Genomic DNA, 13097 nt, shown 5'->3' on the forward strand with positions numbered 1-13097 from the left:
ATAAGTTATGTGTGTCTTTGGATCCTAAGACATATTTCCTAGTTATAAAACACACATATTCCAAAGGTGTTTTATATTCTATAATCCCAAATATATTGCAACTAAAGAGGGCATTTAAAGATCAAAATCCAGTAACAATTCATTCATGCAACCCTCAAGACTTGACCTTCTAGGTACAATCACAACAGTTGTGAGCATTGTAATTACAGTTTTCATATGGTTGTGATCCTTTTCATTGGAGAAAACATCTCTACATATGTCACTTCCTTGGATTTGCTAAGTCATCTGTGAGTAGGACAAACTAATGTCACAATTCCCCTTATATTTATATAGACAAATAAATAAAATGAGCTACATTTCAGTTTTTCAAGTTTTACTCCTGAAAACAACTGAATGGAAAAGTCAAGATAAACTCACTTCTCTTCTCTACCCAAGGCTGATGTGACTATGAAAAGTTACTAGAATAATGCTGGAAGATTAAATATCTAATTATCCCTGTTACATACTTTCCTTGTGCCAGACACTAGGATCAATATTTTATATGAATTTCCTTATTTTAATGTAGCTAGCAACTCTATGCATAGATATTATTTTCATTTTTGCAAATGAAGAAACTGATTCATTGACTAGGCAAAAATCATAGGCTAAAAAGTTATAAAGTCATTCTTTTAGTTCTGGGCAGTGAACTGCAAACAGTGCTTTTATTTGCTGTGCCATATTGCATTGCATAATCTATAAATATTACCTCAACTTGAAGAGAGAATTTTGAGATATTTATGTAGCTTAACATTTGAGTCCAAAGTTTATCTGGATAGTTAAATGTCTAAGAATTATTGAAAAAGATCGAGAATAAAAGGAAGACAAATGTATACACAGTCATGTATACTGTGTTAGTGGCAAGGCAACTGAAAGGTAACTGAAGATTCCAAAAAATTACCCATTCATTATGAATACTTTGTATATGATGAAGTTGATATTTCAAAATGTCAGGGAGGGAATATTCACAAAATGAGGCAGAGATATTAAGTATCCAATTTGGAAAAAAATAATCAGGATGGAGCCATACTTCACACCATCCAAAATTTTACTTTTGAAATTCTGGATGCAATATTGGCATAAATTATTTATTTAATACATATTTATGATACACCACTATTACCTAATGCTACATAAGACGGCACTGACCCATTTCCAAAATGATTCTTAGGTCCAGTTGGTCATTTCGATAAAATATATTCTCCTGAATTACAATTATTTTTTATTCAGCAAACACTTACAAAGTACTTTCTCTGGGTCATGTACTAGGATTGCAAAGCTAAAAGGCATAGTCTCTGTCCTTAATTACTAACCCTGTAATTATTCTGTATTTCCCATGACACACAGTTAATTCTGTCTGGTCTACAAAGAGTTTTGAATACTCATTGATAGATAAGAACTTTGCTATACCCCAAACTTAAGGAAGAAGAGGAGGATCAGGTGAAGGAGAAGGGGGAGAAAAAGGAGAATGGTAAGGAAGGAAAGAAGGAAGGAAGGAAGGAAGGAAGAAGGAAGGAAGGAAGGAAGGAAGGAAGGAAGGAAGGAAGGAAGGAAAGAGACTATTAATTAGTCTCTGCATTTAGAAAAAGTGCATTGTGGCTGGAAAGATATACAGGTAAATTATTTCAACATAACACAAGAGGTCCCCCCAAAGATGTTATGTGTGACTGTTAAGTATGCACAGAGAAAGGATGCTTAGCTGAAAGTGGGTGTCCAGGAAGACTTCCTCAAGGTCATGATGCTAGAGCAGAATTCTAAAAGCTCACAAAAGTCAAATAGTGGAAAAAAGAATTGGCACACACTGGATAAATACGTATTGAATTAATTGAAAAAATAATGAATGACTGAATGGATGAATAAGTAAATGGATGGAGGAATTCAAAATATCTTAACAAAGTTTCTGGACTCTAGGCTTTTAATGACCCGCTGGAGAGAAGAGTCAGAAACATAAGAACTCAATTATTTCCCCAGAAGAAATCTGAAAATAGGTTTTTAGTTGGCATGCTTTTGGCTGCACGAAATAGAATACATGACTACATGTGGCCTAAACAATCAATGTTTGTAAATGAATCTCTAAACACAAAAATTCTCAAGATACGAATCTGGTATTTCGTAGCTCAATTACACCAGACTTCTGGGCAACAGTTCTTCAGTACTCCTGGCTTCTCTTTGTGGTCTCAAGATGCTGCCGAAAGCTTAGGCATCATATCCTTCCACGATAATATACAGAGCAGGAATGGGGCTTCTCCCTACAAACCCCTCACTTCTACAGGAGAGGAAAATCTTACCCAGATTGAATTTACCAGATTGAAAACATTTCCCAGATTGAATTTCCCTAAGTTCCATTGGTCAGGATTGACTCATATTGCCTTGCTTATTTGCATGGAAGGCCAGAAACATAAGTATCTGGCATTTCAGCTTCTATGGAGAGAATTGGCTTTGACCATTCATAGGTGGGAGAATGGCTGCTGCTTATGCAAACAGCACTGCCTGCCATATAAGCTAGGTGAATACTGAAGAGAAGAATTATTGACATATACATATGGTGCTCCTCCACATGCTAAGGCAACACAAGTGAACATCAGTTCCTACATATGAAACAAGGAGAGTTTCGATGTGTTCTATAACTTTCACCATTTCTTGTGCTTCTGTCATGCAGAGATTCTCCTCTAGCAAAAGAAGTGACTGTTTTTACACCCTATATCAATTCTGAGAAAATCAGTGACCCCTTTGTCTTACCCCTTATATAAACTCCAAGAAAATCAATGACCCCTTGGTCTTACACCTTATATCAACTCCAAGAAAAACTCCAACCTCACTAGAAAGATGGAACAAAGAGATGGACATCTATGACATGCCAGGTTCTTTACTAAGAGTGTAATACACATCATCTCATTCAGCCCTTACGTGGATCCTGACACAGGGATTAAAAGGAAACTAAGGTTCACAGGGTCAAGTACTTTTCTCAAGTCAGAACGCTGAGAGATCCTATAGCTAGATGTGCATTCCTGGCCTGCCTGATGGTAAACAGCATCCCTCTGTTAGTACATCCACATGTCAGAGGTGATTTCATGTATGTCTGAATATGCTGAACATTCTACTTTTGTGAGCACTCCTGCTTGTAAAACTTCTGAACAGTGACAACAGGTAGAAAATGTCTCTTTTAAGTCCCTCCTTGCTTATTTATTCCTTAACACTTTAGATCCCATTTTCATAGTCCAAAAAATTTACACATTGTGCAATGACAACTATAAATCATATTCAAAATGACTTCTAGAACTAAAATACCAAGTATTTGTCTGAGGTTTACAGAAGTTTTCATTTGAAAGATTTACATAATTTGTTTTGACTCTTACACATTATTTGTTCAACAGATTTTCACTTCACATGTACCATGCATCATGCTCTATACACATGTAGATGTTTATAAATGTTGATTTGTGATCAGCCTCTAATTCAATAAATATTCCCTGATTATCTATCATAGCACCAACATCATGCTAGATTCTCATGGGTTAAACAAGTAAGCAAAACCTTGTCCTTACACTCAGAAATTCTGTTAGTTGAGAGTCATTCTTCAGCTATTCCAGAAAAAATATTTGTTCTGCTTTTTTCCCTAACTCAGAAATGAAATTTATAAAAGCATAAAACGTGTGCTGGTTTTTCTGTTTTCACCCACTCTAGATCCCACTCTCCACCCTTCTTCTTTGCTCTTCTCTGTGCCACATGAGGCCAACTCCTGTGGACAGCCTACTTCCCTTCCTGAATGGTGTCCAGTTGGATTCATTCAAAGAGCAGCACCAGGGAAATATGATAACCTTCAGGTCACTTCTTCTTGGCTCCGTTCTTGCTTAAGACTGTGTTTCTGGCAGGGGCTTCCTCCTCCCAGGAAGATGGCTCCTTCCGGGGTCGGGGGTGGAGGAAGGCTCTCCTCCAGAGATCTGGTTCTCACTGGGTTCCAGTAACACCATTTTCCCTGGGTGTCTTGACCATGGAGATGTAATAGCAGAAGCTTTTACTCATCTCTGGGTGCCTTACTCTTCCTTGTTTGTTCTCTTAACTAGCATACACATCTGTGGAGTCCCTTTATTAAAATATCTTCATCCAAACCACCCAGGGCAAATTCTGTTTCTTGCTGGGACTTGAAGTAATCAGAATATCAGAGCTGATGAAAAGTTAGAAATCCAATCTCTGTTTTTTATTTTACAGGAATGGAAACTCGGGCTCAGAGAAAGTTTCACTTGCCAGAGGTCACTCAGTCCCTGGGAAGGATGCGAACCAGCTCACCTGGCTCTCCAGCACATGCACCCCAGACCACCCCCAAGGATGTGACCCATTCCTTCTGTGGAATCTGATCTTCCAAACTTTAGACAATGGCTCCTTCTGCAAGCTTTCGAGCCTGCAAGCTAAGGACATGAATGAACTGAGTCATCCCCACAGAGCTTCATTAATTTTAAGGCAATTTAAGATTTCTGAGTCATAGGTTTCAGTCATTTAGATTTTCCCAGCTGGTACTGTACTTGCCCACACACACTTTTCTTTAAAGATTGCATCTGTCTAGATGTGTGGCTCTGCCCACCCTTCCTCAGTTTCTGAGAAGAAACCCGACCTCGTAGAGTGCTACATGCAGGGCTAAGGCATTTCCATTTGCCACGTGCATTAGAGTCTTTGCCTGAGGGATTAACGGGATTAGCAGTCTGCAGCTTGATCCAGACTCTATCCACCAGAGACATGCACAATTCCAAATTCTATATCCAACACAATATTTTACCCAGTCTCCCAAGAAAATTCAGTTATGCCATATGGTGACTCCACTCACTGAATAATATTTAGCAACTTGATGAACAAGGACTGAATCATATCTTAACCACCTTGGCCAAATATTGTTTTATATAGCAACAGTATTAGTAATATATATGTTTTATTTTTTACACTAGTACTTCCTGCTACGCCCACTGAAAATTAAGAGCTAGACCTCACTGGAAGTAGACTACACAATAAAAGAGTTCTTGCTCATTAGCAACCTCCAATTCAATATTGCATTGTATGTATGATACATTCAGAATGTCTGCTTTTTCCTTCCTCCAGAACAGCTGCTGGGATTGAGCAATAGTCTCCCAGGGTAACGCAGCAGGGAATCCTGGGGCATTTCCCAGACACTGAAAACAAAGGACATGTATCCATGGGGAGGATAGGGCTTCGGCTCTCTCCCTCCCACCAAGAAGTTCTCCCTGTCCTCAGTATGTGGGGGAGAAAATTAGCAAGCCTCTGAGTGAGGAGCCCCTGTGACCCAGGGATTTTAAGAAAGTCATTTTCCTCCCTGAGCCTCAATTCAATTGTTCAACAGGGATAATAATGAAAATCCTTTATAAACTGTAATACAACATGCAAATGCTAGGTTGGTCATTTACAATGTGCAGATTCTGTTAAAACTGTACATACATGCAACCATGAGGAAGATGCAATCTGTACCTTCAACCATCTTACAAGTGGAAAATAGAAACTTGTGGAGATAACAGAGATAATTTCAACAAAATACAACTTGGCTAAGATAGAGTTATGAAAAGTAGAGAGACTCTCAGGTCAACATGAAAGTTCCTGAGGTTGCTAGTGCCCAAGAGGAACCTTGAATGATCAGCAAGATTTATAGAGGCTATAAGAATATTTATTCCCAGCAGCCAGGGGCATAAGCATTAGTTACTAGTCAGGATAATGCATGGCCCAAAGTGGCAGGAAATAAAGCCATATTTATAGCAATTAAGAAATATTAGGTATTATTACTGTAGGGCTTTCTGAAAATCAAAAAAAAAACCAAAAAACAAAAAACAAAAAAGGGACTTCTGAGACAGTCTCATGCTAAGGCTTCAGCAACTCTTCTCACCCCACCCTGCGGGGCCCCTATTGTGCCCATCTTCTGGGAAATTGTTGTAAAATGCTCCCTTGATTTATTACTGAGTATAAAACTAACCCGATACTTACTGATGTAAAATAACCCACTTCTTTATATCATGGTTTTGTGCAGCAGGAACTGGGGCAGATGGCACACCCTGGGGTCACTTAGTGATGTTCTGTTGGTTGCTGGTGCTGCTGGAAGTATTGAGATGGTTTCATTATCATGCCTGGAACCTTGTCGGTTGGTTGGAAGCCTGGGCTCTACCAGGCCCATCTCCTTCTTCACATATTCTTGGGGCCTTTCCTGCTCATTTCTCTGGCCAGGTAGCTGGTTAGACTTATTTCCTGCCACCTCGAGGCTTCAAGACACTAAGGCAGAAGTTTCTAGGTCTCTCCAAGGCAAAGCCTTGGACTGGCTATATGTCATATCTGCCATTTTCTATGGGTCCAAGCAGTCTCAGGTCAGTGCAGATTCAAGTGGAAGGAAATAGACTTCGCTTTTTAATGGGACAAGTGTCAAGTATGTATGGCTGTCTTTACTCTGGCACATTTATCTCTCCACTTATGGTCACCCTGTGTATGTAAGAAAGTCTTGTTCATTCCTGTGATAGTAAACAAAAGAAAAAAATGTCCAGTAAGAAAAAACAGTGCAGCATAAAAGAGGCTTCTGTCCTTCTTTTGTGAGTTCCTATATGATCGACTGTCCTGTGTCCAGCACCTAGCACAGTGCTTGGCACACAGAAGGCAATCAATCCACAGAACTTAGCTGACAGGATTTTGCTACTATATTGTTATGTGAGTGAATTTCTCACACTGAACCTTCCAGGAAAGGTGCCAGGGGAATCTTATTGCAAAACTAGCAGTTTATTGGGTTGACAAAGAGAACATTCAATTAAAAAGATTTTCAGAAGACAATGGAATCATTTTAGTTGTGAAATGCGAGCTTAAAAGTTATCATTTTGAAACATCCAACAAGCATTTCAAGACTCCATGGCAAGATCCAGCTCCCTGTACACAGGCACAGATGGAGGGTCCTTGTTGGACACAGAAAAGCAGAGGACCCTGTGTAAATCCCAGGATTCTCTGCCCCAGTAAAAAGCCCAGGCTGTGTCCCTAGTGTCAGGCATCTAAACTAATGCTACATATTGATTTATCTAACAAACAGTGATGACAACCACCATGTGCCTATCACCATCCTAAGCACTGTGAGTATAGAGGGAAATAAGACAGGCTCTACGTCTCAAAGACCTCTTGTCTCCAAATTAGAAAATTTTCTGCCCATTATTAGAGTCCAGGGAAATACTCGGATGTTATGAGGTGGTAGACTAAGATGGTGAGGGGCAGAGAGGCAGAGTCAGCCCACTACCCAGCCACAGAACCACTATGCCAGAGGGAAGAATCTTCACAGTATTAGGGAGATACCAAGTGTCTCAGTGTTATGTCAGTAGCTTTTAGCTTCTGCCTCCTTCCTGTTAAACAGAATAATCTCTACCCCAAAATTAGCCTAGAAGAGGGTGTGGCTTCTATTTTGTTTATACTCTCTCTCTGGTTCTTCTCACATTTGCCCTGGATAAAACAAGCTGCCATGTGTGGGCTGACCTATGGAGAGGCCCATGTGGTCAGGAACTGAGAGTGGTTTTCAGACAACATCCAAGAAGAAAATGAAACCCTCAGTTCAACAACTTTCAAGAATCTGAATTCTGCTAGTAACTACATGAGTGACCTTGGAAGCAGGTCCTTCCCCAGTTGAGCCTTCAGATGAGTGCACAGTCCTGGCCTACATATTGATTACATTCTTTTGAATGATTCTGAGGCAGAAGACTTAGCTAAGCTATGACTGGATCCCTGACCCACAGAGATGATGATTTGTTTTAAGCCACTAAGTTTTGAGGGATAACTTGATATGCAGCAATATATAACTAATACAAGTGTATAAAAGAAGAATACAATTCAACTAGCTCAGCTTCCAGTCTACTGCACTTTCTACCACCCCATGTGATTTCTGGCTCATAAGGATCTTTCATCCAGATACCACGGGAGCATCTGGCTAGAGGAGTGAAGTCCTAGGGTTTTATTTCAAGAACTACATGTTTTCATGGTCTGACTACAGCCTTGTGTTTGTTTTCTGCAGCTTCTGTCTCTACCTCAGACAGACCTAACTGCTGTTTCTTATCTCAGCAGACCTGTGTCTTCCTGCCTCCAGGGCTTGGCACACTGTCTTCTCTTAGAAACGCTCTTCTATCTTGACCTGCTGATAGTCTACTCAAATTTCAAGGCCAGTTCAAAAGTGTTCCTTCTTTGTCTTCCTGGCTGGCAAGATTCTTTTTCTTCTCTGAATTTTCCACATACATATATATATACACACACACACATATATATACACACACACACATATACACACATATATATATACACACTCACACCCATACATATATACACACACACATATGATATATATATATATGCCCTACTCTGTAACAAAGGGTATTCTCAAGGATAAAATGGCAAATAACATTCCCTGCCTTCGTTTATTTTACATTTGATAATTAATTGTAGTGTCTACTGTTGGCTTTGCAGTAGAATTACTTTATGTAAATTTCATGTACTGCAACTCAATTATAAATTCTGAGGGCAGTGATATGCACAGCCTCTGTGATGTCTATAGTAACAGAGTCCCAAAGCAGAGTAACTGTTTGTTATGGACTGAACTGTGAACCACCACAAATTCATATCTCAAAGCCCTAACCCCCAAAATGATTATATTTTTGGAGATAGAGCCTATAAGGAGGCAAGTAAGGTTAAAATAGATCATAAGGGTGGTTCCTAATCCAATAGGACTGGTGTCCTCACAAGAAGAAGAAATACCAGCAATGCTCAGGCACTGACATAAAGACCCTAGGAGGACCTAGCAAGGAGTCAGCCATCTGTAAGCAAAGGACAGAGGCTTCAGGAGAAACCAAACCTGCCGACACCTTGGCCTTGGACTTCCAGCCCTTAAGAACTGTGAGAAAATACGTTTCTCTTTAAACCACCCAGACTATGCCATGTTTTTATGGCAGCAGAAGCAGAATAGTACTGTCATTGACAAGACTGAGCCAAGCAGTGTAGTTGACTAAGTAGATTCACAGTAGCATGACAAAGCTATAGGCCAGAGGTATCCAATCTTTTGGCTTCCCTGGGCCACACTGGGAGAAGAATTGTCTTGGGCCACACATAAAATATACTAACACTAATGATAGCTGATGAACTTTTTAAAAAAAGTTTCATAATGTTTTAAGAAAGTTTACAAATTTGTGTTGGGTTTCATTCAAAGCCATCCTGGGCTGCATGAAGTCCATGGCCACGAGCTGGACAAGTTTGCTATAGGCCATGGGCTCAGACACATCTGAATTTCGATTCTGTCTCTACCCAACAAAAGTTACTCATTCTTGTTGAACCTCAGTTTTTCTTGTCAAAAAATGGGGTTAATCCTCCCTGTCTTTCACTGTTACCACAAGGAAGATATGAGGTAGGGTTTGCAAGTGCTTGTCATAAACTAAATGCAGAAAAATGTATTACCTCTCCCTTCCTTCTTTACTCCTCCCCAGGGAGAGAGATGGAATCAGTAAGATGGCCAGGCCAGACATTTGGAGCCTGTGACAAAAGGAAAATCCATCATATTGATTCACTCTATTTATTTAAAATCTCGATGGGTTTTTCATCAGAGATTTATATTTAATAAATATAAATATTTATTAATATTTATTTTTAATATTTATTTTTAAATATATTTTTATATATTATTATAAAATATTTATTTATTTTTAAAAATATGGTGTGAAAATATTTGTCTTGACTGACGGTTTTTAGCTCTCCCTTTCAATTTTTGTACCTGAAACAAGTGCCTGGCTCTCCATACCCTAGTTGGGATCCTGGATACCTAACTAATCAAGAAAGCCTCTTTTGGTCTGAGTGCAAAGCTAACCAGGATTCTTTTGTAATATCCCTAACTCCAAGAGTCCCTGTATCCCAGATGGTGGCAGACTGTGGATGGAATACTTTGGTCTGCAATGCAGAATGATTTTCTCACCATTTGGGGACTTAGGGCTTTTCTTATAGCATCAGGGTAAAACTTTTTTCTTTTTCATTTTCTTTTTTTTGTCTGAGATGACCTAGCAAGGGACCCTGGCAGGAGGGGAGATGAGCTTCCTACAATGGGATGCTTTCCCAGTCTCATGTGTGCTTTGCCTGTGTTTCCCTGAGGAATTTTAGTGAACTTGGAGAAAAGGAACATGTTAGCAGCACGTGGGGCTGGCCTGGGAGAGGCTCTGCCAGCTCCTGATGAATCTCCATTTTCCGGCTGAGAATCCTTGCCATGCCTTCTGTCTGCCATATCTGTATGTTGAGGTTTCTGCCTCTCCCACCAGGCTGACAGCAGCCAGAAGACACGAGATCATAGCAGATCTTTAACTTTTCTTGCCTTACACAGGATCAGCAAGGAGAAAGAGGCAAGGGGAGAAAGAGAGAAAAGAGGAGAAGGGAGGTGTTAATTAGGATTCTCCAGAACGACAGAATTATTAATAACAGGATATATGTATATATGAAAGGGAGTTTATTAAGGAGAATTGACTCACACTATCACAAGGTAAAGGAAGTCCCATGACAGGTCATCTGCAAGCTGAGGAGGTAGGAAACCTGTGGTGGCTCAGTCTGAGTCCCAAAGCCTCAGAAGTAGGGAAGCCTTCAGTCTGTGGTCAAAGTCCCGAGAGCCCCTGGCAAACCACTGGTGAAAGTCCAAGAGTCCAAAGGTTGAAGCACCTGCAGTCTGATGTCCAAAGGCAGGAAGCATCTAGCACGAGAGAGTGATGAAGGATGGAAGACTCAGACAGCCAGCTCATTCCACTTTCTTTTGTCTGCTTTGTTCTAGCCATGTGGGGCTGGCAGCCAATCGGACGCTGCCCAACTACATTGAGTGTGGGTCTTCCTCTCGCAGTCCACCAATTCAAATGTTCATCTCCTCTGGCAACACCCTCACAGATACACTCAAAGACAATACTTTACCAGTTATCTAGGCATTCTTCAATCTAATCAAGTTGGCATCTAGTATTAACCATCACAGGAGGAGAAAGAGAAGTTTAACTAATGTGTCTATACTAATATTGGCCGTGGTGGTGGTGACAGCCGACACTCACTGCCAACCAGACAGAAAGTGAGCACTTTACCTGTGTGCCACCTAAACCTCACAATCACTCTATGAGGTCTGTAGTATTGTTGTGTCATTTTAAAGAAGCCAAAAATAAGATTTAAGGGTATTATATAGTTTACCTAAGGCCATACAACTACTGAACTTCAGAGGAAGTGCTTAGGCAAATGCTTGGCCTATTTAATGATAGTTGGTTGACTTCTGCATTCAGCTTTTTTCTAGATGTGGTTTCCGCAGGGTCTGTCAGAGATCACACCTTGGAGTCACTGAGCAGCTGCGCTATTTAGAAAGCTGTTTACTTCCTGGAGTCAAAATCCTGTCTAACTCACATTTGTTAGTAAGCTCTTCTATCGAATCATGAGAAATTTGAATGATATCAAATTTCATACTGTCCAGAATGTAGCAATTACATAGTTTTTAATTGCCTAAATGAAAAACAAAATGAAATCTGTTATTTGTCTACATTTTTAGATTTTATTAACCACAAAAGCAGGTGTAAATATTTGTAATGAGAATGTGGAGATATAGGTGAGCCATATTATTTATTCCATCCATAGTCTACTGAGTAGATTACATGGAGCTGAGACTCCATGCTACACTTGTTGTACTACAGTCCACGTGAGGATCCAGGACTCATAATCAGAAACCACTATTCTGTAGATGTCACCTTTTTGTTCAGACATGTTTTCCTGTTTTGCAATGGTTAATGTTGTATTCACATGAAATTCCAGGCACAGGGCCCTGGTGCATGATCCAAAAATTGTCTTAGATTTAGAATGCTATTTGGACACAGAAGGTAATAAAAAGTGGAGGAAAGGGGGCAAAAGGAGAAAGTGCAGGGGAAGAGAACAGGGAGTGCCAGGAAGGAGAACTGTATCATACAAAGATTGCAGGATTTTCCATTAGAATGACCAGGTTGGTGTTCATGGGCTAGTAAATTCCTTGAGACTCAGGTTTCTTCTATTGAGGCTAATAACAAAACCTCTTTTAAGGAATTGTTGTTTGGATTAAATAAGACAAAATGCATAAGGGTGCTTGTTAAATTGGCAAGCCTGGTACACGTATTAATTCTTAACCTTAATCTGAGTTCTCAGGGTCATCCAAAGCCAAGTTGATGATTGATTTGGTGCCCAAATGGGATGGAATCTCAATGCGTTGGTGTTCAGATATTGGTTTACTTGTTACATGCCTGATTTTCCCACACTAAAGGTTATATTGTAAAAGCTGAAGGGAATTTTAAGTGGTAATTTGATTTTGCCTGTTTTCTTCATAAGGAAGATATTATTATCTTCATTCCACCCAAGAGCAATGATGGTCAGGGAAGTTAAATACCATTCAAGACCTCTGAAGTTTGTGAAACCAGCGGTGATCTGGACCCAGGTCTGTCTGCGCCTTTGAGGTCTGTGTGCTAAGTGTGGGAACATGCACCAGACTTACCAGAACACCCTTCAAATGGAATCATTTACAGTAACCTAGCACTCTATATAATATGTAAATTTGTAGCACTTCCTGGACTAGCTGCTTCATTTTACCTGTTTTTACTTTTCTTGATTAGCTGCTCAGCAATACTTAACAGGATGGTAGGCAATTTGCAACACTCAGAAAATTCCCATATGTTGGATTTCCCACCCTACTCTAATTTAAGAACAACAACAAAATTTTCTTGTATCTCATTTCACTTGTGAGCACGCAACAGCTATTTTCCTATGTAAGAAGAAGAGTTACGAAACCAGGGCCTAGAAGGAAGTGGTGCTAATATTGCTATTTCTTCTGTATTTATACACTGGTCATTTCCCAGTGGACAATTTATCCAGAGACAAAAACACATCCCCAGCCTAGCCGTGGTAAAGTAAGCAAGCAAGCAAACAAACAAGCAAAAAGGCATAGGTCACTCAAGTGGAAAATCCTACGATCTTTGTATGATACAGTTCTCCTTCCTGCCACTCTCTATTGTCTCCCCTGCACTTTCTCCTTGTGTCCCTTTTCC

This window comes from Papio anubis, chromosome 14, assembly GCF_008728515.1.
Source record: "Papio anubis isolate 15944 chromosome 14, Panubis1.0, whole genome shotgun sequence".
NCBI classification, from domain to species: Eukaryota; Metazoa; Chordata; class Mammalia; order Primates; family Cercopithecidae; genus Papio; species Papio anubis.